This window comes from Sarcophilus harrisii, chromosome 4, assembly GCF_902635505.1.
Source record: "Sarcophilus harrisii chromosome 4, mSarHar1.11, whole genome shotgun sequence".
Lineage (NCBI taxonomy): Eukaryota > Metazoa > Chordata > Mammalia > Dasyuromorphia > Dasyuridae > Sarcophilus > Sarcophilus harrisii.
Genome location: NC_045429.1, coordinates 255,757,112 through 255,782,120, shown reverse-complemented (window position 1 = coordinate 255,782,120; position 25,009 = coordinate 255,757,112). Strand labels below are relative to the sequence as shown.

The 25,009-nt window shown below is 33.0% G+C and overlaps 1 protein-coding gene across 1 annotated transcript in view; it reads left to right on the top strand.

Moving 5' to 3' along the window:
* Positions 1-25,009, top strand: part of MLIP (muscular LMNA interacting protein) — a 382,597-nt gene that overhangs the window by 110,172 nt on the left and 247,416 nt on the right. The window lies entirely within an intron of this gene.

Below are 25,009 nucleotides of genomic sequence, written 5' to 3'. Positions count from 1 at the left end.
CTTGCTCAGGATCACATAATTAGTATATGAGGCCAGATTTGAACTCATGTTTCTCAATCCAGATTCAGCAATCTATCTAGTTGCCTTTATAGCCCAATTAGGATCAAAGATCTGATATAGACTTTATTATGAAAGAAAAGGGAAAAAGGGAAATAGGGGAATTGTACACAGAAAAAAAATTCCAATCATATGAGTTTGTTTATTCAATCTAATCGAAAATGGTTAACTTCCTAATATAGAGTCTTTCCCAAACAACACACTGTTTCTGTACCTTAAATATAAATGATAAAATTTCTCCCACTTAAACACTACTTCAAAGAAAGTATTTGCTGAATACATAGATGTGGCTGGTAGAGTTAGTAATTAAATGGTAAACTAGACTTGGTCTTTTCATCAAAGAATTTGCACTTGTAAATAGTTTTGATGCAGAAAAAAATTTACTTTATATAAGACTTTAGCATAGTAATAAAGGTCTCATTTTGTCTGTGTTTACTAGAAAAGAGCATGAGTGGATGTATCATAGGACTTTTCCACTCTTTACATTCCTTAGATCCATCTGCATTCCTTAGGTCAGGCGGATACTGGTATGCTGGAAGATGGGTGGGGTAATGGAAGAAACACTGTGTTAGGAGCCAAAAAAAAAAAATCTTGCTTTTCAAATAGCTCTATCAGAATGATGCTGTAGAAAGAACACTGAGCTTGGCTTTGAATCCTAGCTCTGAAGTTTGGGACCTCAGCCAAGGCTCTCTTTGGGCTTCAGATTCCCTATTTGCAGAATGAAGTGTTTGGAATAGATAATTTCTAAAGTCCTCTCCATATTTGAGTCCTATGATCCTAGTTGTGAAACTTATCAATCTAGGCTCTCTGCCTCTCAGTTTCCTCATCTGGAAAATGATGCTAGACTATAAAATCTCTAACATTCAGTGTCAGACTGCACTTACTTTTGCTTAGGTCAGAATCAGTGACTTCCCTGGTGTAGTCAGTATAGATAACCATTGGTTCTTATAAATCCTATTTTTTTCTGGAGATTTTCAGTTTGAGTCATAATCTTAGTGAAATGCATTATGATGTAGTGGAAAGACTAGTCATGTTGTCCAAAGAGATATATTTAAGTAAAGGGTAGTAGTAGATGTTTAAAAACCAGTTCTTTGAGAAAAAACAAATTTTGGTAGACCATACTTTTAAGTCTGGTCTCCATTGTTACCATTTTCTTCATAGCTTTCTTATGTCTAGAGTAAACAATCAACAAAACAATAAACCAAGCTCTAATTTTTAGCACTTGCCAATTTTTTTTTTACTTTTTTTTAAATAACTTTTTATTTACAAGTTATAAGTATGGGTAATTTTACAGCATTGACAATTGCCAAACCTTTTGTTCCAATTTTCCCCCTCCTTCCCCCCACCCCCTCCTCTAGATGGCAGGATGACCAATAGATGTTAAATATATTAAAGTATAAATTAAATACAGTAATAAGTATACATGATCAAACCGTTATTTTGCTGTACAAAAAGAATTGAACTCTGAAATATTGTACAATTAGTCTGTGAAGGAGATCCAAAATGCCGGCAGGCAAAAATATAGGGATTAGGAATTCAATGTAATGGTTTTTAGTCATCTCCCAGAGTTCTTTTGCTGGGTGTAGCTGGTTCAGTTCATTACTGCTCCATTGGAACTGATTTGGTTCATCTCATTGCTGAGGATGGCCAAGTCCATCAGAATCGATTATCATATAGTACTGTTATTGAAGTATATAATGATCTCCTGGCCCTGCTCATTTCACTCAGCATCAGTTCGTGTAAGTCTCTCCAGGACTTTCTGAAATTATCCTGTTGGTCATTTCTTACCAAACAATAATATTCCATAATATTCATATATCACAATTTATTCAGCCATTCTCCAATTGATGGGCATCTACTCAGTTTCTAGTTTCTGGCCACTACAAAGAGAGCTGCCACAAACGTTCTTGCACATATAGATCCCTTTCCCTTTTTTATGATCTCTTTGGGATATAAGCCCAGTAGTAACACTGCTGGATCAAAGGGTATGTACAGTTTGATAACTTTTTGAGCATAGTTCCAAATTGCTCTCCAGAATGGTTGGATGTATTCACAATTCTATCAACAATGTATTAGTGTCCCTGTTTTCCCACATCCCCTTCAACATTCCACATTATCTTTCCCTGTATTCTAGTCAATCTGACAGGTGTGTAGTGGTATCTCAGAGTTGTCTTAATTTGCATTTCTCTCATTAATAGTGACTTAGAGCATCTTTTCATATGACATTTGCCAATTTTTGAGGTATAAATACTCACACTGAAAAATTGAACAATTAATTCTGGTTGAAGTTGATATATCACTAGTTTGAGTCCTGGCTTTGGTGTTGATTAGCTATGTGACTCTTATAAGTAAACTCACCTCTTTGAATATCACTTCACTAATGTGCAAAGAAGGGAATACTATATTTGGAGTACTCACTGTGTTGTGAAGGAAGCAATATATAAATCTGATATTACTATAAAAGTTGGTGATATTTTTGTTTGTTAATTTTATTAGTGTTGTGATGGCTGATTATGTAAAAAGAAATTTTCAGCTTTTTCAATCTTGCCTTTCATAATTTATATGTTTTACTTAATTTTTTTCAAATAAACCTTCTTTTTTACATCACAATTTTCTGAAAATATTCCCTTCCTCCCTTTTAACAAAGAAAAATAATTGAGGAAAAGAAAAAGGTCCCAAAGTAGCTGTATTGAACACCATGCTATGCTAATAGTCCTCTATCTCTTGGCCATAAGCAGGGAAGTTTTCATCATCATTTTTTTCTCTGGGACCATTATTGGTCTTTCAAGTGCCCAGTGTTCAACTAGAAGGAAATTCTTAACTTAAATGAGGGATGAAGATAATCAGCAAAGATAAAATAGATAATTTTGATTGTTCAAAATTGAAATCTTTCTGTGCAACCAAATTAAGTGTAGTTACAATTATAAGAGAAATAATTAATTGGGAAAATGTCCATGGAAATTTTCTCTGATAAAGATAATTAATATCCAAGATAAATTAAACATTGATACAAATATATTAGAACGAGTACTGTTCATCAATACATAAATAATCAAAGGAATTCCCTTTATTTCTTACAGCACAATAAATACTTATGCTTGCCTAATCAATTGTCCAGCCATTCCCCAATTAATGGGCACCGGTTTAGTTTTCAGGCCTTACATGATTCCACATTTATATCCAGAATGGTGGATCTAATTAAATCAGCAAAATATTAATGTTTGTCTTTCCATAGCCACTCCAACACGAATTGACTTTGTTTTTAGACATCTTTTCTAATTGCCAAATATAAAACAGGACTATAATTGTTTTAATTTGTATTTATTTTACTATTAGTAGTTTTGAACATACTTTCATGTGACCAATTATTGTAAGATTTTTTTGAAAATAATTTTTCCTCCCAATTTTTTGAGCATGAGTCTATTGGGGGAAAGGTTCTTGATTATCTTGTGTGTTATTTTTGAAATATTTTTGTTTCCCTTTCATTGTTTTAGTAATTATTTTATTAATGGAATTCATACATTAAAAAAGAAGACTGGAATTTTCTGTCTTAATAATTAATGATAAAATAAATAGATGTGATTTTTGTCCTCTCAAGTCTTCAACATAGGAAGACTGAGAGCTAAAAGGAATTGTCTGGGTGTCTCTGTGTCTATCTATTAAGATATTACATAGTTCATGTGGAATGAGAAAATCATAAACCATATTTCCTCATCTGCCTAATTACCAAAAAACAGACAGGAGTGAAAAGTGACAGATGGGGAGAGGGGAACAAAAGGAATGGTGAACTGAGGACTCAATGTATTCCTGAAACCTAGATATTTATTTGATGTGTTAATTGTGCAAGTATATTTCACTCCTTCCCGTTTCTTTCCACTTCCTTTCCCTATTTCTGAAAACTAGTAGCTTCCCTATGTGTTGGACAATGAACCTGAAAGCCTAATCATATCATTTCTGTCTTATAAACAAATATAAGATGTTGCCTCACTCCTCAGCATTGTGACTTGAGAGGACAGAATTCAAAGCTATGCATTTTATCACTCATAATTGAGAAACAGAAGGAAGCAGAAGGAATAGAAGGCTGAGACATTTCAAAAGAAAAAGTTTGGTGATGAAAAAGAGAATTGAGCAAAAGGTACTGAGTTTTGAGACTATGTGAATGCAATGTTGGTGAAAATATTTGACAAAGTAAAGTGAAAGTTGGAGTGATGTGGAGATTCTGTTTTGGGTGGAATTTTGGATCTGATGAATATGAAGTAAAATACTGCATAGAAGTCCAAGACATGTCCAGGAAGTAGCTGGATATGAAAACTTCTGTTTCAGGGAAAAGAAGAGAACTTGGAAACCATTAGAATAGAATGATCATTGAAACTATAAGCCTGGATTTTGAAAATGAAAGGGAAAGGGTCAAGGCTGAAATTCTAGGAAAGCTTATAGTTTAGGAAAGGGAAAGAATGTAGGAAAGGGAGTTAAGGAGCCAATGATGAGTACATAGAGGAGCAGGGACACTAAATTGATTTAATGTCACAGAGTCCAAGAAGAAGAGTTTCAAGGAAAGGGGTGACAAAGAATATCTAATAGAATTCTCTAATAGAGAAGTCGAGGGAAAAAATTATTGGATACAGTGATTAGGATATCACCAGTAAGCTTTAGTAGTTTTAGTAGAGTGGAGCAGTGGAAACTGGACAGTAGAAGGTTGAGATTTTAAAAAGTGAAAAAGAAATTAATTTAATTGAACAAGCATTTATTAATAGATTCCATGTATTCTAGACTTTCTCTGTATAAAGACAAAAAATAGTCTCTACCATGAAGAAATTTATATTCTATTGGGAGAAACATGTGTACAGCTAAGCAAATATAAAATATATATTAAAATTAGATAAAGTCATTTAAAGATGAATGGAATACTAACAATTGGGGAAATCAGAATCATCTCTTATAATATTGGAGCTAAGTCTTGAAAAGAGGACCAAGAATGAGGAGGATATTGTATTCCAATTATGACATATTTAAATAGCATTTGACAAATGCTATTTAACACGAAATAGCATTTAAAGGATTATAGACATAGAGCTGGAAAAGATCTCAAAGGCCATTTAGTATAGTTTCTCCATTTAACAGATAAGAAAAATGAAGCTCCTAGAGGCTAGATTATTTGCTCAGGTCACACAGGTAAGTATAAAAGGCATTATTCAAATCTAGGTTTCATTATACTAGAGTTAAAGTTGTTATATTATACTAGAGTTAGTTGGTGAGTAAGCATTTATTAAGCAACTCCTTTTGTGTCAGGTACTGTGCTTAGCATTAAGATAACAAAAAAGGTAAAAGTCTAGGAGGTAGAGTTGAGGAGGCAAAATATTCCAAGAATAGAGGACAGCCAGTGACAATCCAAAGCTGATAGTGTTTTTGTAAGGAACATCAAGAAGGTCAGTAGATTACAAGATTCAAGGTAGAGATGGAGGGAGAGAAAATGAAAAAAGACTAGAGAAGTAAGAGAAGGGCAGGTAGTGAAGCACTTTACATAGGTTTATCAGTATTACATTACTCTATCAATGATGAGAAATGAAATCTTAAAAATAACAAATTGGCAAAAATTCACATTTCATGTGTATGATGCAATCTCTCATAGGATAGTTTTCGTGAGATTTACTAGTCACATATTAATTGTGGATTGGGCTTCACAAAATCACATCCCATCTACCACATAAATTGTTGGAAAAGGAATTTTACCATAACTGCTTGCTTCTGCCCTTGTAGATCATAAAGGACACAAAACTATTATGTCTTTTTCAATAGCATCAGTGAAATTCAAGTTCCTGCTACACTTTTTTTTATGGGTAAGCTGATTGAAGAAATTGGAATTGTACAGTTTTGAGCCTCAGTAAATGTCTCCCATAAAAAGAAGGCATTTCATCTTCCTCTGATTCCATTTTTGTAACTTATGCACTCATACAATGATTCATTGTGTTTGGAATTCTTTTAGGCCCACACAGACTATTGAGCTGAATGCCATTAGAACCTCTAGAACTCACATATTTTCAGTGTCCCCTTTCTTCAACACAGTCACATGATGACTTTAAAAACATCAGCATACTTATATAGCAGCATTCATTACAGCATGGATAGCATATCGGAGGCTAAGACACCCAGATGACCAGTCCTCCTTGACACAGAACAGGTAATAAGATTCACTTGCTGGTGGGGAATTCATTTTGAAAAGGTTTCAAGGTCACTTTTGAAATATTTACATCAGAATTTTATTTTTGTCAGGTTTTTGTAATAATGAATTAAATAATATTGTACTCCAAATAGTCTTTGATAGACTCTGAATAGTATTTAATGAAGGCGATCTATATTTAGAATGAATAATGATTAGAGGAAAGGGTAGCCCAGAAGGAGACAGATAAGTATGTCTATTACATATGGCCCCGTTGATCAGTAAAATTCATATAATTCTCAGGGCAGTGATTTTTTCCCACCAAGCTGATTTTAATCTAGTAACTAAATTTTAGGAAGTTTCCTAATGCAGATAGAGCTTTAATGACTTCTCCAGCATCAAATATCTAGTATCAGAAAATAGTTGTTTTCCTTACAGAACAAAATTATTGTTTTTAGTCATTTTCAACTGTGTGCAACGCTTCATGATGTTTGGAATTTTCTTGGTAAAGATACTAGAGTGGTTTGCCATTTTCTTCTTCAACTTATTTTGCAGTTGAAGAAACTTAGACAAATGGAGTTAATTGAATTGTCCAGGGTCACATAGCTAGTAAGTACCTGAGGCCAGATTTGAACTCATGAAGTTGAATCTTTCTGACTCAGATTTGGTACTCTTTGCAATTTGGTACAACTCCATGTAGCTGCCCACAGGACAAAATACTTCAATTAAACACACACACAGACATATGTATCCTCTTTATTAATTTAAAAAAATAGTAAAACTTTTATGTATTGTGGAAAAATGGATAGACAGATTGGAGAAGGCTTCAGTTTGTATCCCAACTTTGACACTTAGTAGCTGTTTCACTCATTGTTTCTGAACCTTGCTTGGCTTAATTGTAAAACAGAGGTAATACCTCTTGTACATAAGACTCTTCATAGATTTTTAAAGTAACACATAAGTGGTAGTTTCTATCATAGTACTATTGTTATTTCTATTGCCATTGTGGCATAAAAATGTTATTTCTCTGTTATACAGTTATGCGTTGAATATTTAAAATTTGGTCATTGATTTTAGAAAAAATATTCTAGAGATTTGGAGAATACCAGGGCAGAACTTCATAAAATAGAGACATACCTCAATTTTTAATAATTTTTTTACTTAAATCTTTTTCTTGGGGAAGAGTTGGACCTGTGGTTTCATAGATGTTGGGAAATCTTAGGGAAGAATCTCTTTCCAAGCATGCAAATAGATAACTATTCTGCAAATTAGAGAGAGAGACCAGGATACTGAAAGATTATGTGACTTGACCAAAGCTTGGGGTGAGACTTAAATCTAGACTCAAGTCCCTCTAGCCAGCAGGGCATATTGCCTTTCAAAATGAAATGTATAACTACCTTGAAATAGTTTAAGAAAGAGATACCAGGAGCTTTTTTAAGAGTTCTGGTACCCTTAAAATTTTTTAACTTTGTTTTTTTAAAATCATTGCTAAATGTTGTTAAAGTTCAGAATGGATTGTATGACCATTGAAGTCTTAATTTAGAGAATCTATAAAGACCTTATCACTATTTAGGATGAGGAGGAAGTTAGCATTAATTCCTTTATTCTTTCCTATTTTTTTTGCCCTATCTTCTTATAAAATCTACCTTTTTTCTATTTGCTCTGGGATAAGTGTGCCCCATTATTAGTCCTTTCAATGTATTTCCATCCTTGTATATGGGGAAGGGAGTTTGAAGCACTTATTTGGAGAAGTATCTAAATCCAACACCAGAAACTCAAAAGGAAATGGTACAGGTAAACTTTATTTTTCAATCACTTGGAACTATTATCTCTCAATACTGCTTTCACAAATATGCATGTAGTCTTATTAAAGCAAATTTTCTCTCAGCTGTGAGGAGCTTTTGAAAAGGGAGGAAAGGTTAGCTCTCAGTTTCAATTAACTTTACTGACTGTGTAACTATGGGTAGAGTCAGTGTTCTTTAGAAAATGGAGGTGAGGCTCTCAAATATTAATGAAGGTCATGTAGGAATTCTGGGACCTAATGCTTTCAAAACTGACCTTGTGCTCTCAATTTAATGTTAAAATATTTGGGGGATGGGAAGGTGGACAGGGAGGATTGTGACTTTAATGAAAACGGGGAGAATCTGTCTTATTTAATTAAGTATGATAAACACAAATAGTATTTTTCCTCCCACAATATAGATTAGGGATTTTCAGAATAGGCTCAAAAGATACTACTCATATAATAAATCCTTTATTCCCTAATTGCTAAATGAAAAAAATTCTACCAATTTATTAATTTTTCTAGGATCTTTTATGATTCATAGTACTTATGAAATTCTTTGATATATTTAAAGATAGCAACCATTTTTATCTTTAAAATTTTCCCCACTTAATAGTATTTTATTTTTCTAAACATAGTTTTCAACATTCATATTTGCAATATTCTGAATTACAGTTTTTTTTCTTCCTTTCTCCCTTACTTTCCCCCCCCCATTCCTGAGACAGCAAACTGATATACATTTTAAACATATTTCCATATTATTAATGTTGTGAAAGAAAATCAGATCAAAATGGAAAAACCAAAAGAAAGAAAAAAAACAAAAAAGTGAAAGTAGTATGCATAACAACCATATTTAATCTCATTTTTGATTCTTCTGAAGTTGTAGTGGTCCCCAATGTACAACATCACCAGGAGAATTGGGATAGAGATTAGATTTGTGATTTCATTCATATGGAAACTCTCAGATGAGAAAACTCCTTTTGTCAATGAAGGTTAACACCTTCCTTGCAGCCAATAATCTTAAAGAATTACCTAGAAGTTAAATGACTTGTATAAGATCACACAACTAGTACATATTTGAGGTCAGGTCCCTAGCACTCCAGCCACTGCACCAACTAGAGATTAAGGGACATGATCAAGAATTACATAGGTTGAGGAAATATGGACTGGTTGGAATCTCATAAAAGTAAAGAAATAGTCTATTTAACAAATATTTATTGTGATATATGTACAAGTCATTGTGATTGGTCTATACACATTTACTGTTATTATTACTTTTTAAAGAAATAACAAAATAATTCTATTCTCTTTATTTCTTCTGTGATCCTTGTTCCACAAGATAACACTTCTCTGATTCTGGACATGGCACAGGTAGAAAAAAAAAATCTATGATTAAGAATATGTCTCTCAATAGGGAAGGGTGTGTGTGTGTGTGTGTGTGTGTGAAACTATTATGGAAAAAAATGCTGGATGGACACAAGAATTTCTGAGTAATAGATAGTCTTAGATATTCCCCTAAATTAAGGAACTACACTAAAAACATAATACTTAATAAATCAGAAAAGTCTTTTCAACACTACTGACCTTATCCTGTTGTATTCACCTAGAGCAATTGATTTAGAATTATTTGTTTCTGATCTCTTTTCTGTGTATTAGAGAAATCTCAAGAGAATAAATCAGTTTGTTGATTGGATGATGAGTCTGGGGAAACCAACTATGATTGTTAAGTGGTAGAAGGAGTTGTAATAAAACCTGAATGGAGGGAAATTTCTGTCATCATTCTACTTGTGCTCTGATTTTCCCTCCTGAAGTCTCCTTTGTGCCATGATATTTTGCCTAGTATTTAGGATCTCTCATTAGACATTTGGTACATACTATTTATATTGCTATCTCTTATTATGTACAAGGTAGAATGATAAAGTAATGGATTTTTCGTGGCTTTATGTTACATAACTGGATTTATTCTGTCTCTCCCAAATAGATCCTTAATGATCCTGTCATTTTCCTATCATCATTAGAATTTTCATAATTTTCTTAAATATGTCACTAAGTGCACAGATATATTCTATAACAGATTTCACATCAGTCTTCCTCATAAACCCAATCCCATATATGTAAGTATTTAAAAGGAAGACCATATTTCATTTTGAGTAAAAAATTAGGCAGAACTTGTTCTTATTTCAGACTACTCTGCTCTTTTTTGTTTATTTGCTAGGGAGGCAACTGGGCTTAGGTGACTTGCTCAGGGTCACACAACTAGGAAGGATGAAATGTTAAGTGTCTGAGGACAGATTTGAAGTCAGGTCCTCCTGACTCAAGAGCCAGTATTCTATCCTCTGTGTCATCTAGCTGACCCAGACAATTCTGCTTTTGTTCATACATAACCCAAGACAAGGGATTGTCCAGGATAAAGTTGGTCTAAGCAGATTTTATAGCATAGCTCAATTCTGCAAATTATGTTAGAACTATGCATTTATGAAGTATCAGGGTATATGAATGTCTATTGCTTTTTAAAGCTTCTTCAGTAAAAGTTCCTGGCCTGGTTTGATTTGTTAATGCCAAGATTTTTATAGGTATTTTTCATCCTTTTATTGCTTTTTCAGCCCTGTTTAAAGAAGTGATACAAATTGCAATCTTTTAGCATCCTTCTTTGTAATATTTACAAATAAACTTGTACTTTAAATTGGTCTTGCTCTTGGCTGCTATGCTTTTGGAATAGTAAAGAGGTTAAGGGTTTTGCTGTCTGTGGAAATTTGGGAACTCTATTGACCTTTTCATTATGGTCATTATTTTGCATTAGTTAAGCTATTCTAAGAAATTATGAAAATCAGATTCAATGCCATTACTTATATCTGTTCTTTTTCTTAGAGTCAACAATCCATTTAAATAATTTAAATTTTATTGTAACACTTATAATTATGTACAGTAACTTCTTTGTTTTTTTTTCAAGTTTGAAGTTTTTTTATTTTTTTACCTAACCATTTGTTATACATAGATCATTTTGAGACCACCAAGTTTTCAACCAGTTATTTCCTGTATTTTTTATAGTAAATTTCTTTCTTTCTCTTTTTTCCTTTCTTGGGTGATGATGTTTGGTGTACCTTAAAAAATCATTATATAGAGCAATGAGGTTTCTGAGCAATTTATCATAGTTGGATTCTTTAGTTTCTTACTGTACAAATTATATTTTCCCAGCTATACTCCACCATTTTTACTCTGCCCACTTTTGCATTCAAGTCACTATATGTCAAAAAATGCTTTGGCTTATTTTGTAAGATCTCAAGTTCTTTGAGATATTTCTTCATTTTCTGCAATGGATATTGGCACCTAAATGCCAGTTATCTTTATGAATGACTCTTTGTTTATTTTTATCCTGAACATAGCAAATCAGGATATAGTAAAAAACATTCTGAATTGAAGCAAAAGACCTGGATTTAAATCCTAGTTTTTAAGTTAGCTTAGGAAAAGTACTTCTCTGAGTTTCAGTTCCTCATATATAAGGCTGTACTCAATGACCTCCAAAGTCCCTTATAACTCAAAATCTGTGATCCCTGTATTTCTTCCTGCTTTTGAGATCACTATGAAATTTATGCTACTAACCCTTTTTAAAAAGTTTTCTTCTAGTAATGCTTCATCTTAGTGGTCAATTCGAAGTACTAGGAATAAAATTTGATTAGAAACCTAAAAATTATGATCTTGGTACATTTTGCCCTCATTTCCCACCCCTACAACATTCATTGCAGACACAGAAAAGGCCTGGTGCTACATGGGACTGAGAAAAGTTTTATATTTTTACCTGGTTTGTGGGTCACCATGGCAACAGAATTTATCACATGGTAGCGAACAGCCAATGATAACCCTCTCTGTGCTTTGACTGGGAGATTATTAGGAAATATTCATTATTATTACTGAAATTTTAATTGAAGGCTTGCACTTTATTGACATAGTTTTCAAAAAGGTAGCGTCATCTCCATTGCTATGATAAAAGTAGGACTTTTGTGAATTCATTTGCCAACATTTCTCAAGTGAGCATTCCTTATTGCAATGATGGGGTTACTGAGGATAATAATGTAGGAACTTTGGAGTGTAGAAAAAGGGTAGAAGGAAGGAAATAGTAGGGAAGGGGAGGGAACAGCCCCTGCTGTATACCGGACTTTTATAAATATTATTGTTATTATTACTTGTTTTTACCTATGTTCATTTATTCAAGAAATAATATCATGAAGAATTTTTTTTCTCCTCATAAAGTAGAAAAACATCTCTTACAATGAATATTTTAGCAACTATGTTCGGACGAAACACATAAAAATATTATATTAACTGATCCTCACAACAACTCTGGAAAGTAGGTCCTATTATTATCCCTATTTTACAATTGAGAAAATTGAGGCAAACAGAGGTTAAGGGACTTTTCCAGTATCAGATAACTAGTTATGTATCTGAAGCTGAATTTGAACTGGTAGGACAAATACTCTGTCCATTGTACTACCTGCTGCATTAGGTATGATAGAATTGACTAGTCTATCTTAAACTATTTTACAGAGAAGAAAAATATGGATGTTAATATGCATTCTCCATTATTGGAAGTGTAGGTTTTAAAATGTTCAGAGTAAGGAGCAGTAAGATCTCATAGATTGAAATTCTATAGGGAAGGTTAGCCCCGGAGGAATAGGAAATACTTAAGAATGAAATTCTGAAAACAAGAAGAAAAATAATCCACACAAGAAAGAAAAAGGGGAATTATTTAAAGAGACCCATGAGCATATGCTGTGAACTTAATGACAAAACTTGGATTTTTAACTGACATGTGTTGAAAGTGGGAACAAATAAAGGTAATGGGATGAATATAAAAAGCACTGCATGACAGTAGAATAACAATGTCAAGACTGGCAAAGCTGATGATGGTGAAACCAATTTTTTTTCAAGCTATTTTGGGTGAAGGATGAAGATAAAAAAATGACATAACACCATTTGGGGATAGCAATAATTTATAAGGGGCAAGAATGCAAAATTGTTTGATTCTTATTTTATTTCTGTTTTCTGTAATAACCAGAATGAATTTGGGACCAGAAAGGAAATGCCAAAAATAATCAATAGAAAGATGATAACTGAGATGAATACCAAACTACCTTCAATGATACAAATCCATTGGTAGATTTGGAGTTAGACAGCCCTAGTTATGTGACCCTGGAACAGTCACTTTACCTCTCAGAAAAGGTTTATCCTTTGGAAAATAGAGAAAACAACACCACCAATTTACAGGTTGCTGTGAGGCTCAAATAAAATAATGTACTTGAACTATGTTCCAATCCTCAGAGTGTTATTTAAATATGTTCTATTTTTAGGGTTACTGTTTTAATTTGATAAGCGTATATTTCTAGGTCTAGGTAAACTATATCTCAAAGTTATTTCAAAACTGAAGGATATGAATGCTGAGGCACTCAGAAATTTTTGAAAGATAATGGAATAAAGAAAATGTCACAGAACTAGAGAAGGATGAGTATTTTTATTTTCAAAAGAGGAAAGAGAATGGAACCCTTACACTATAAGCCTGTGAATTCAGCTTCAATTTCTTTCAAAATTCTAGAACATATTACCAAAGAGATAGTAAGCCATAGGTGATTAATAAATGTTTGTTGAATTGAATTGAAGAATGCATATTGCCCAGGTTATGACAAGCAGTTGCGCAGGCAGTGCATTGGTTTAATTTATCATTATATGTTATCTTGGACAGTTATTGCACCCCGAGGATGAACTAGTCCTGGCATTAGATAAATGGATTAATCTGAGTTACATTTGGGAAACTAGGTAGTACTTTTAATGATTCTAAGCTACTCTAACATAAAAGTACATCTTTTTAACTCTAATATTTTCCCAGTGACACTAAATAACTACGAATCATAGAACAGACTCCAAAAGTTAATGAAATAATAATAGCAAGCATTTATATAGCATTTGGGGGTAAATAGGTGGTGGTAGATAAGAGTGCTGGGCCTAGAATTAGAAAGACATTTTCCTGAGTTCAATCTATTCTCACTTATTAGCTGTATTCCTGAGAACAAGTCACTTAATCTTGTTTGTTTAGGTTTCTTTATGTGTAAAATGGGCTGGAGAAGGAAATGGCAAACCACTTCTATATCTTTGCTAATAAAACCCCAATGGGGGTCACAAAAATTTGGACAACTGAGCAACAACAATATAGCATTTTAATGTTTCTAAATATTTTATAAGTTTTCTCATTTGATGCAACCACAGGATGAGTTAGGCACTATTATTACCCCATTTTATAAATGAGGAAACAGAGGCAGATACTGCTTTAATGACTTGCCTAGGATCAGCAGCTAGTAGGTTTCTGAAGCAAGATTTGAATGCAATTCTTTTTGACTTAGAATCAGGTTGCTGTCTTAAAAAGCTTCATCATCTCAGCACTTAACAATTCCTAGCTGTGTGACCCTGGGCAAGTCACTTAACCCCCAATTGCCTTGGGGGGGAAAAAGCTTTATCACAAATGTCAGGAGACTGAAGCAATGACCTACATATAGAATATAGTTTAAAAAGCATCTAAACCTGTATTACAAAGTGAGGAGTAATAGATGAACAGATTGAGTGTTATATTGCAATATCTTTCTATCATCTATCTATCTGTCTCTATCCCAGTAAAACATTTAAGCACATTTACATACATATGTACATCATATATACATGCACACATGCAGGTATATACATTCAGAAATACAACACACATATGTACACACATACATGCATGTGTACAAAGAAGATGTAACACATGCATATGTGTATATGCACACACCCATATATACCTACATATGCATTTACACACACACATATACGCTGCGTAAAGCTTCACTGAGGACTTATAGGAGGGCTAGAAAATATTTGTAAAGGACAATAATAGCTAACATTTATATAGGGCTGTAAAGTTCTCAGAATGTCTTATATCTATTATTATCTCATTCAATCACTTGTGAAATAGGTATTATTATTATTCTCATATAAGGATAATGAAACTGAAGCCCACAGAACATTCAGGAACCTGCTCATAATCATACAGCTGAGCCTGGATTTGAATGTAGACCTTTCTTCCTGAGTCCTAGGCTGGCACTTGATTTAGTGTATAACCTAACTGCCTCTAGAACCAGTGGGCAAGGGCAGGTTGTGATTGACATCAGTAGAAGGAGTATAAATAAGGAGAAGGTAACAGTGTAACTGATGGATTAAGACAAGTATAGTATGTATGTTTGCAGTTGCTATATTTAAAATAACAGTTGAGCTTAGAATCATAAAATATTTTTGTTTAAATGATGATAAATAGTCCTATAATTTAACTTGATGCTTTTTGGGCTAGTTTTTAGTTGTTCACATTTGGAATCACCATTTTAAAACCTGATTGTCTTTGAAATTCAAGATATTATTATTATGCTAACTTTCCATATTACTAAATACAGGGTGTTGTGTTGCTCCACAACTATTTTGATCCAGAGAACTTAAATTTAAATAGTTACTGAGCTTTTGTTAATAATAAATAGACCTTCCATTGTAGTAGCCATTTTTTCCCTAACAGTTTCTAAGCACCTAAAGCAATAACCACTTAAACATTTTTTAAAGTAGTTTCATCACTTTTTAAAACAACTTACTGGCATTTTCAATTAATGTACACAGATGTCAAATATTTTTTTAGAGTAATCTGATGAAATCTTCTCTTTCTAAAAGATCTCTTTGTTCAGATTCAAACGACTAAGATCTTTTAACTGTTGTGATGCCTTTTACTCTAAAAATATTATACATAAGCATAGGTTTTAAACCTTCTGAGAGTTAATGAGATGTGGCAGGTAGGGTAGCTTTGGGATCAGGCAGAATTGGGTTTGAGTTCTGACCCTCACACACACTAGATAACCATGACATACAGTAAATGGATGAATAAATAAAAACATTTATTAAACATTTATTATGTGTAAGGCACTGGGATAACATTCTAATTAGGGAGACAGCATTTATGGACGGGATCAGCTGCAAGCCAGATGGAAAAATCCCATAATTCTTCAGGTGCAGTGGCAAACCACATGCTAATGCTTCTTCATTAATATCAGTTCTGCTGGTGAAATGATATTAGTTTCTAATCTTGATCCATTTGCCAGTGACAAGGATCTTGGTGGCAAGAACTGTATGTTCTAAGTCTTAGTAGCTATGGCTGTAGCACCTGTAGGAGCAGCTGCTAGGGTGTGTCTCCACAAAACTTGTTTCCCAGGATAATAGCTCAGAACACGGTATTGGAAACATCACTATTCCAAAATTAAGTGATAGTGTCGTACAAAACTCTCTTAGACTATAAGTTATAGATGAATTGCTGATATTACTCAGTAGAAGGAATTTCCATGCAATGTGTTCCTTAGATCTAGGAGAAATGTAGACTTCTGCTTTTTTTCATTCAACCTGTCAACTAGAATTCATTTTATTTAATTGTTTTGTTCCTCTCTTGGGGAATGTAATAACAGGGTTATATTAATTGTAATGATAATTCAGATTCATTGGATGCTTTACAGTTTTATAAAGTACTTTCTTTCCAATGACTTAATGAGGTAAGTAAGTTATTATTATTAGCATTGCCTTTATTATTATTCTTATTTTTGTTGATGAAGCAAGTGTAAACTCAAAATAGCAAAGTGGTTTCCCTAGCTTACATGGCTCATAAGTGGTAGGGTGAGGCTTGGATTTTAGTCTTCTGCACTCTTTTAGTAGTATGCCATATTTTATGGACCCTTTAAAAAGGGTTCATAATTATCATGTTTCAGAGGAGGAGAGATTTAGAGTTAAAAAGAACTTTTAAAATTAATCTAATCATACTATTTGCTAAGTTCTAGGGATACAATGACAAGCAACTTACACCCTTTTGTAAGGCTGTACTATACTAAATAAATGTACATATTATATACTATATATACTAAATAAATCTAAAGTAATATTGGCGAGGGCGGGTTATTCATTGCTAGCAGGATCAGAAAAGGTATCAGATAGAAGATAACTCCATTATCTTATAGATGAGGAACTAGCCTAGAGAAGTTAAATAATTCAATTAAGATAATACAAGTAGAAGAAATAGAATTTGGGTCCAAATTCTTAGAGTAGAAAGTTAGTATTCTTCCCAGCATTTCCTAGCAACTCCTTAGAAATTGTCTGTTTCACTTGGGGTACCAATAAAAAGCATTTCCTATAGAAACTTCAGACATGCTGCTATGAGATGAAGAACATCTTTCTTCTGTTGCTATGTATAACACTACTTAGTAGTACTTTTATGTAATTGTCAAGTTAGGAACTTTAGGATTGGAAATTGTTCTGTGGAGAATGCTGGCAATTGTGTTGTATCAAAGTCAGGGCACTGTTCAAAATAGAATCAACTGGCTTCAGATCTATTATCTTTTCTACCATACTATCAAACTTATAGAATTTCCATGATTCTTCAGTCTGGCCTTTGCTTTTTTTTCTCATTCTACATCTGAGGAACCTGATTTTTTGTTGATTTGATGATCTTTAGATTTTGGAAGTGAAAGGAGATATTAAAGGTCATCCAGTTTAACTCCCTCTATTTTTTCAGATAAGGAAACAGGTTCATAGAGATGACTTGTTTGACCTTACATAAATTGTTTAGGGCCTACTGTAGGTCTCTCAACTCTGTGTTTTCTTCTTTACAGCGATTTTCTAGAAGGGTTCATTTGGAGAAAGAATCTTAGGGGGAAATGTTGCTAGATTTTTATGCTATTATGTTCCTGAAGACAATATCCTTCCATAGAGATAACTACAAATGGGGTAACCCCCTGTTTCATGTTTTTCATTGGTTTAGTAGATAGAAGACTAGGAGTTTGAATCCTACTTATAACACTAATTAGGTATGTGACCCTGATAAAATCATCCAACTTTTCTGAGTCTCTTTCTGAGTTTCTTTATCTGTAAAATGAGACTAATAACATTTGTAGTATATGAGTCACAGGATCATTATGAGGCTAAAATTAGATGATTAATGTAAAAATGTTGTTTTTGCAAATTTTAAGAACCTCTGACACTTAGTAGCTGGATGGAGATTACTTTATTTCTCTGTGCCTGTTTTCTTTACCTGTAAAGTGGACATAAAATACTTATATTTTTTCCTCATTGGCTTTTTGTGAAGACAAATATATAATGGGAAGAAAAAACAAGCTAACACACTGACTCAGACGTCCTGGGTTTGAACCCTGGAACTGCTGCTTCTTATTTATGTGATCTTAGAAAAGACATTTAATCTTGTTGAGCTTCCATGTCCCTGTTTATAAAATAAGATAACTGGATGAAAATATTTTGGGTAGCAAGGAAGAATGCTGTGTTGGGCTCACCTACTGAGTTCAAATAGGGCCTCAGACATTAGGTTTGTGACTCTGGAAAAGTCATTTAATTCTGCCTCAGTTTCCTCATTTGTAAAGTGAGTTGGTGAAGGAAATTGCAAAGTACTCCAGTATCTTTGCCAAAAAATTTCCGAAAGGGGTCATGAAGAGTCAGACATGACTGAAAAAGACTGAAATCAATACAAAATTTCTGCATGGAGCTGAGATGAAATGCAGTAGCTTCACCCAGATCAGTACTGTTTCATAACAGAGATTTTATATAAATAGAACAGAGGCACATGAGATTTCTTTTTGTTATTGTTTGGTAGTCTTTTTCAATAGTGTCTGACTGTCCGTGACTGCAATTTTTTTTTTTTTTTTTTTTTTTTTTTTTTTTGTCAAACATACTGGAGTAGTTTGTCATTTTCTTCTTCAATGGATTAAGACAAAATTTGCCCAAGGTCACATAATAAGAATCTGAGGGTGAATTTGAATTTGGGTCTTTCTGACTCTAACCCACGGCCCTATCTATACACAGAGCTATCTAGCTGCCCAGGGAATTAAGCTTCATTATTACAATAACACAGAATTTTTTCCCCTCTTTCTATTTACATCATCATTGTCTCTGTGTGGTGTGTTTTGGATAATGTTCCTGATTCTACTTAAATTATTTGCATCAGAACTTTTACTTCCAAGAAATCTTTTTAGAGTCACATATTTTTCAGTAACAGCTGATTTGTTAGGATTTTGATTTAGGTTGACTTTAGCCCTGATTGCCTGGAAGATTTGTGAGATGAAATTTGTCTGTTGCAAATTTTTGGAAAAGGGTTTTTCTCCCCAGAAAACCTAGTGACTGTAGAGATAAGAGATTATAGAAGTAGTTTTTATTTTTTAATATTGCCTAAGGGTCTTAAGTGAAGAATTGTCTACACAATTGAGGCTCTTGTCTTCTTTCCCCATGGGAAAAAGTGAGACTAATTAGAGGAGAGCTAAATTCGAATTTCCCATAAATATCCTTATTGGGGGCCTCCCTCTAATAAAAGCCTCTTATTGTTGAGTCATCTCTGATTCTTCATGATCCCATGGACAAAATATTTATGGGGTTTTCTTGATAAAGATACTGTAGCAATTTGTTATTTCCTCCTCTAGTTTTATGTAGACAGGGAATAAGTGATTTGTCTAGGTTTACACACCTAGTAAGTTGCCTGAGTTTGGATTTGAATTCTGGTCTTTTTGATTACAGGCCCAATATTTGATTCAGTGGTTCACCTAGTTACCCTGAATAAAAGTCTAGCAGACTTTTTTTTAACTTACTGCTATAAATTTCATTCCAAAGTTGAATTGTTTCTATGGCAAATGACCCATATACTTTCTAAAAAAAAAACAAAGGTGAAACAGACTAGATTATTTTTAAAAATCCTTTCTAGCTCAAACATTCTGATTATTCTCTTTGATTATGATTTATCACTAATAATTTTAAATGAAATCCAAATAATTATCGATTAGGCATAAAATAAGGACTGATATTTATAGAGTTTTAAGTTTTACAGAGTGATTTATATACCTTTTCTTAATAGAGCCTCAGAACAACAGTGTGAGATTATCCTCATTTTAGAAATGAGAAAATTAAGCCTGATCCTAAACAAAGATCACAGAGCTAATGAGTTTGAGAGGCAGAATTTGAACTTACATCTTTCTATCTCCAAAAGAACTCTAATTCAATTCTTGTATGGTATTTTTAACCTATACCTGAGGAATGTAATTGTACTTAATGATTATAGCCTATTTCTTTAGTCACAGTGATAATCTCTACAATCCAGCCTATGACAATAATTATTTGTTATGCAGAAAAAGAAAGCAGTAAGAAAATATATTATCAAGATACTGAAGATTATGGAACTATATTAGATCAATTAGATCAATGTTTTAGGAGGCTCAAAAGTTTGATGTAGGACTCAAATTGAAAAACTTTATAGTCTGAATTTTACTTACTTTTCCAGTGTTTCCCATCCCCCCTCCAATATTATTTATTTTAGTATTATGTTCTTTTGTTGTAGGGACCAATCACCCTTAAAGATATTCATCTTTTTCACTTAAATTGTTTATTTTGTTGGCATATAATCTAGCAAAATAGTTTCTAATGACTCCTTTTGTTTCTTCATTTGTTGTGCTTTCTCCTTTTTTTTTTTTTTTTTTAATATTTTTGCTTTCCATGCTTTAAAGTTTAGTTTTCTTCTCCCCCTTTTAAAGGTCAGACTAGCTAATGATATATTTATTTTTTAAGCTTATTTATTAATTCAACAATTTTCCCTTTGAATTTCTATATATTCTTTGGTTTTTAGTATTTCTTTTTTTTTGGCATTTAAGGGTTTTTATGTTTTGGTTTTCTAGTTTCTTTAGTTTTAGGGTAGCCTCTCCCTAACAGATATAAAATATAACTAAGAAAACCCTTGAACAATAGGAAATTGGCTCTATTTCCCTCAAGAGTTTAAGTTTTACTGAGATATATACATAATTATATCCTTATAAACTGTCTTGCTTATGGGAAAATTATGTTTGCTTAGGGAAGATAATCATAATACACCTCTCCTTTTCACAGGAAATCCAAACTAAATCTTTACATTATTCCCATTCTGTGCCTTAGTTTATGCTGAAAAAGGTATAATATTGCCTGTCTCTTTTAAAGATCAAAGAATCTCTCCAAATGTCTATCTATGAGGCCTTAAACACATAGCCAGGTCCTAGATGGTCCTCTTCTCTCTTTTTTGAATTAATTAATATATAGGCATTACATATAATGCAATGGGGGTACATTTAGGGACTAAACAAAATAAGCACTGGTTATTTTTGCTTATTATCCAAGGGTGAACAACATTGGCTTCTCTCCCTTTATTTTCCTTCCCTAACCAAGAAGGGAATCAGTGTGGGGCTAGGGTTAATTATTCCTATCATTTTCAAGTACTGCTGCTTTCCCACAGCAGTTTTCCATAGTCTCTGGGGAAGAGGTCAAGGGCATAAGTATTTGGAAATCAAATGCACCATTTGACCCTACCCAACAGACCTCCTCCTATGTTGCATGAGAAAGATAGGTAAATTCTTCTAGATTTTCTTTTTCACAAGTCTTCAAACCAAGTTCAAAACCAAGTTTACCAAATCAGTGAACTCTGAGGCAGCCACTATTATTTTCAGAATCTCTGAAAATATCTGTAGCCACAGTTTGGGAACAGTAGTTTGACTTATAGGATTTAAAATGACTTACTAACATTCCCAGGAAATAACATTCCATCTGATGCTTATGGACTTCTGACTAGAATGCAGCTTCTTCTCATCTCCATCTTCTGGACACTTCAGTTTGAGTCAAAGCAGAGCTTAGGTTTCACCTCCTATACATGTTGTCTGCTTTTTTCAGATCTTCCCATCTTTTGGCATTTTCTCCATCTTGAAATTATCTTTTATTATTTTGTATAATATTCACTCTTCATTTACTTGTGTATTGTCCTAGTGTAATTTAAGCTTAATGAAGGTAGGGAATTATTATTTAAAAAATGCTTGTTTAATTGAATTGTTAAGGTGGGGGAGAAGAGAGAAAGAAATAACCTGAATCTTTTATCTTTCAAATTTGATCATATTTCAGGCTTTAGGGAGTTTGGAAAGACAGTAATAAGAAGGCTTCGGAAAGAATAGAAGTAGAAATGAAATAGAAGTAGAAAACTCTAATTAGAAGTAGAAATTCTAAAATAGTTTTGATCCAATCCGAAGTGTAGGATAGAAATTAAAATAATCATCTATACATTATTCTAATATACATAAAACTTGGAGAAAAAAGTAGTTTTGAAAAATTGTTAGTATTACCTATTCTTATATTTTACTTATGATTCAGTGCACTGAATTTAGAGGTGATGGATTTCCTCATCTGTAAAATGAGAAGCTTAGATTGCATGAATTCTAAGTTATTCTCTTTTGTGATTTTAGACTTTAAAACATACACACATATATGTATATACACAATGCACAAATGTGTATATATTTATAAATAATTTACTTTGCATGCAGATATAGATATATAGTTAATATGTATACATGTGTAAACATACACATATATACTCTCATATATAGTGAATATTACACATAATAATATTTTATCAAATAGTGACAGTATATATAAAGAATTGATACGTGATTTCATTAATATAAGGCTCTTTGGTAAGAAAATTTCCTTTACCAATAGAGGTTGGGACTATACTATCTATAATTTTTGAAAATTGTTATACTATAGCAATATTATAGCTATACTATAGTATAGTAAACTATATTACGTATAGTTTTTGAATATTGCCTATATGCTTTAGAAGTTAAGTGATTTGCTTAATTGCCTAGGGTTATCCAGATAGTATGTGTCAAAATTCAGGTCTTTTTAACTTAGAGTCAACTCTTTATCTACTACTCCATGCTGCTATATGTGTATATGAATTTATATGTATATATGTTTATACATATATATATATATATATAAAACACAATATATATGCACATATACAAAACTACATTCCATGTAGTCAGTCACATATATCCCTGAGTATATATTTATATATATGTACACACATGTATGTGTGCAGTATGCATGTATATATGCATGTATATTTGATAACTCTGATTTCATTAGTGTGAGGAACTCTATGAAAATTCCTCTACTGATGCAAATTGGCAACTCATATACATTTATCTCAGAATGTTCTCTGAGACACTTAGAGGAGGTTGAGTGATTATCCACTATCACACAAATAGTATGCATTTTAAGGAGGGTTGAACCCAAGTCTTTCTGATTCCAAGCTGGTGTGGATCCTTTTGACACAGCTGTCTTTCATTTTTGAACCGAATCATCTTACTTGGAGATTGTACATCAATATGATCAAAATCTACAGTAGTTAACTTTCCCCCAATACCTCAGGAGCATTTTGTGCCATTCTTGTACTCGTGATACTTCCATGCCCCACAAAGGTCTGATTTGTTTTGCTTAAGGGAAAGGAATAGAAGCAATTAATGCAGAATTCTGCGTATACAATGCACCTTCAGGAGACAGCAAGTCTATGTCTCAGTATTTGAACTTTATTATTCTCCTCTGTATTTCTTGGTGCATATTTTGCCCTTGGGGCATAGCATCCTTTGTTGACAAAGTACAAATATGGCTCTCACAGAGTTGAAGAAAATCAATACTTAGAAAATAGAAATACTGGAAGCTGACTGCTCCAATCAATTGAATTTGTGAAGTTTTATTTATCTTCAGTCAGGACATTTACTGTTTTTTTGCAGTCCTGGAGTAGAACTTCATTGAAGTGTTTATAGACTACTTACTGTATACAGATCATTACTCTAGGCTATTCAGATATCTACAAAACCAAAATAGATTATGACTTTAAAGAGTTTACATTCAATCAAATAAAAACAAAATAACTCCAAATGGATTCAAAGTAACATCAGTTGGGGATCTTGACTAGGGAAGGAAATCCCCATATAAGTTCTAGCTTAGAAACTTCTAGCTTGAGTTTGGAGACATGATAAGAGTTATCTATGGCATATCTATGGCAAAATTAAAAGACTAGGCTGGAAGTGAATTTAAAGATCATGTAAGCCAAACCCCTCCTTTTAGAGATGAGGAAACCTAATCCTAGAGAAAGAATATATCCATGACAGTTTAATATACATTATCAACACTTTCTTAATTTTAGAAAATCAACAAAACAATGAATCAAGTGCTAATTTATGGTTTTTGATGATCTCTGAAGTATAAATGCTCACATTGAATATAATGATTTATGAGTATCCAACAGGAACTAATACTCCAACATGTCCCTGAATGTAAATCTTCCAACCAAATCTAAAATATTTTCTACTGCTTTGATGCTGTCTTTAGAGACAAATGTTAGTTTTGAAACTAGAATGGGGAAGTTTATTACTGAATGAAGGACGAAGAATCACAGAAAGACTCCAGATGATCAATAAGCAAGAATACAAAGAAAACCAAAAAATCAAATCAAATCAAACCAAAGCACAATCTTTACTCTTAGGGAGCATACATTTTAATAGATAAGAGAACATGGAAACATCAAGTACACAAAAAACAAGAGGGCAAATTGAAAGGGAAAGACATTAAAGAGACAACATTTGGAAGCAGCTAGGGAGAGATTAAAGTGTTGAACTTGAAGTTGGGAAGATGAATTTGATTCCTGATTCACCCATTGGTTAACCTAGTGACTTTTAACATCTCTCAGTCTCAGCTTCCTTACCTGTAAAATTAACATAATTTTAGCATCAAGCATCAAGCTTTTTGTGCGTATCAAATGAGAATAAAGTGCTTTATCAACTTTACATCTCTACATTAAAGCAAGCTATTATTTATGTTGGGCTTTAAAGGACACATATGAACTCAACAGATGAGAAGAGGGAGTAGGAGGATATTCTAGGCACAAGGAACAGTATGAGCTAAAGCACAGAGGTGGAAAAACACAAGGTATATTTTTGGGAAAAAGTATTCCAGCCAGGAGAGCGGAAAGTATAGTTTTGAAAGAAATAATATGAACTAAGCCTGGCAAAATAGAATGGCTCCAACTTTGGAATGTCCTTGAATGCCAGCCAAAGGTATAT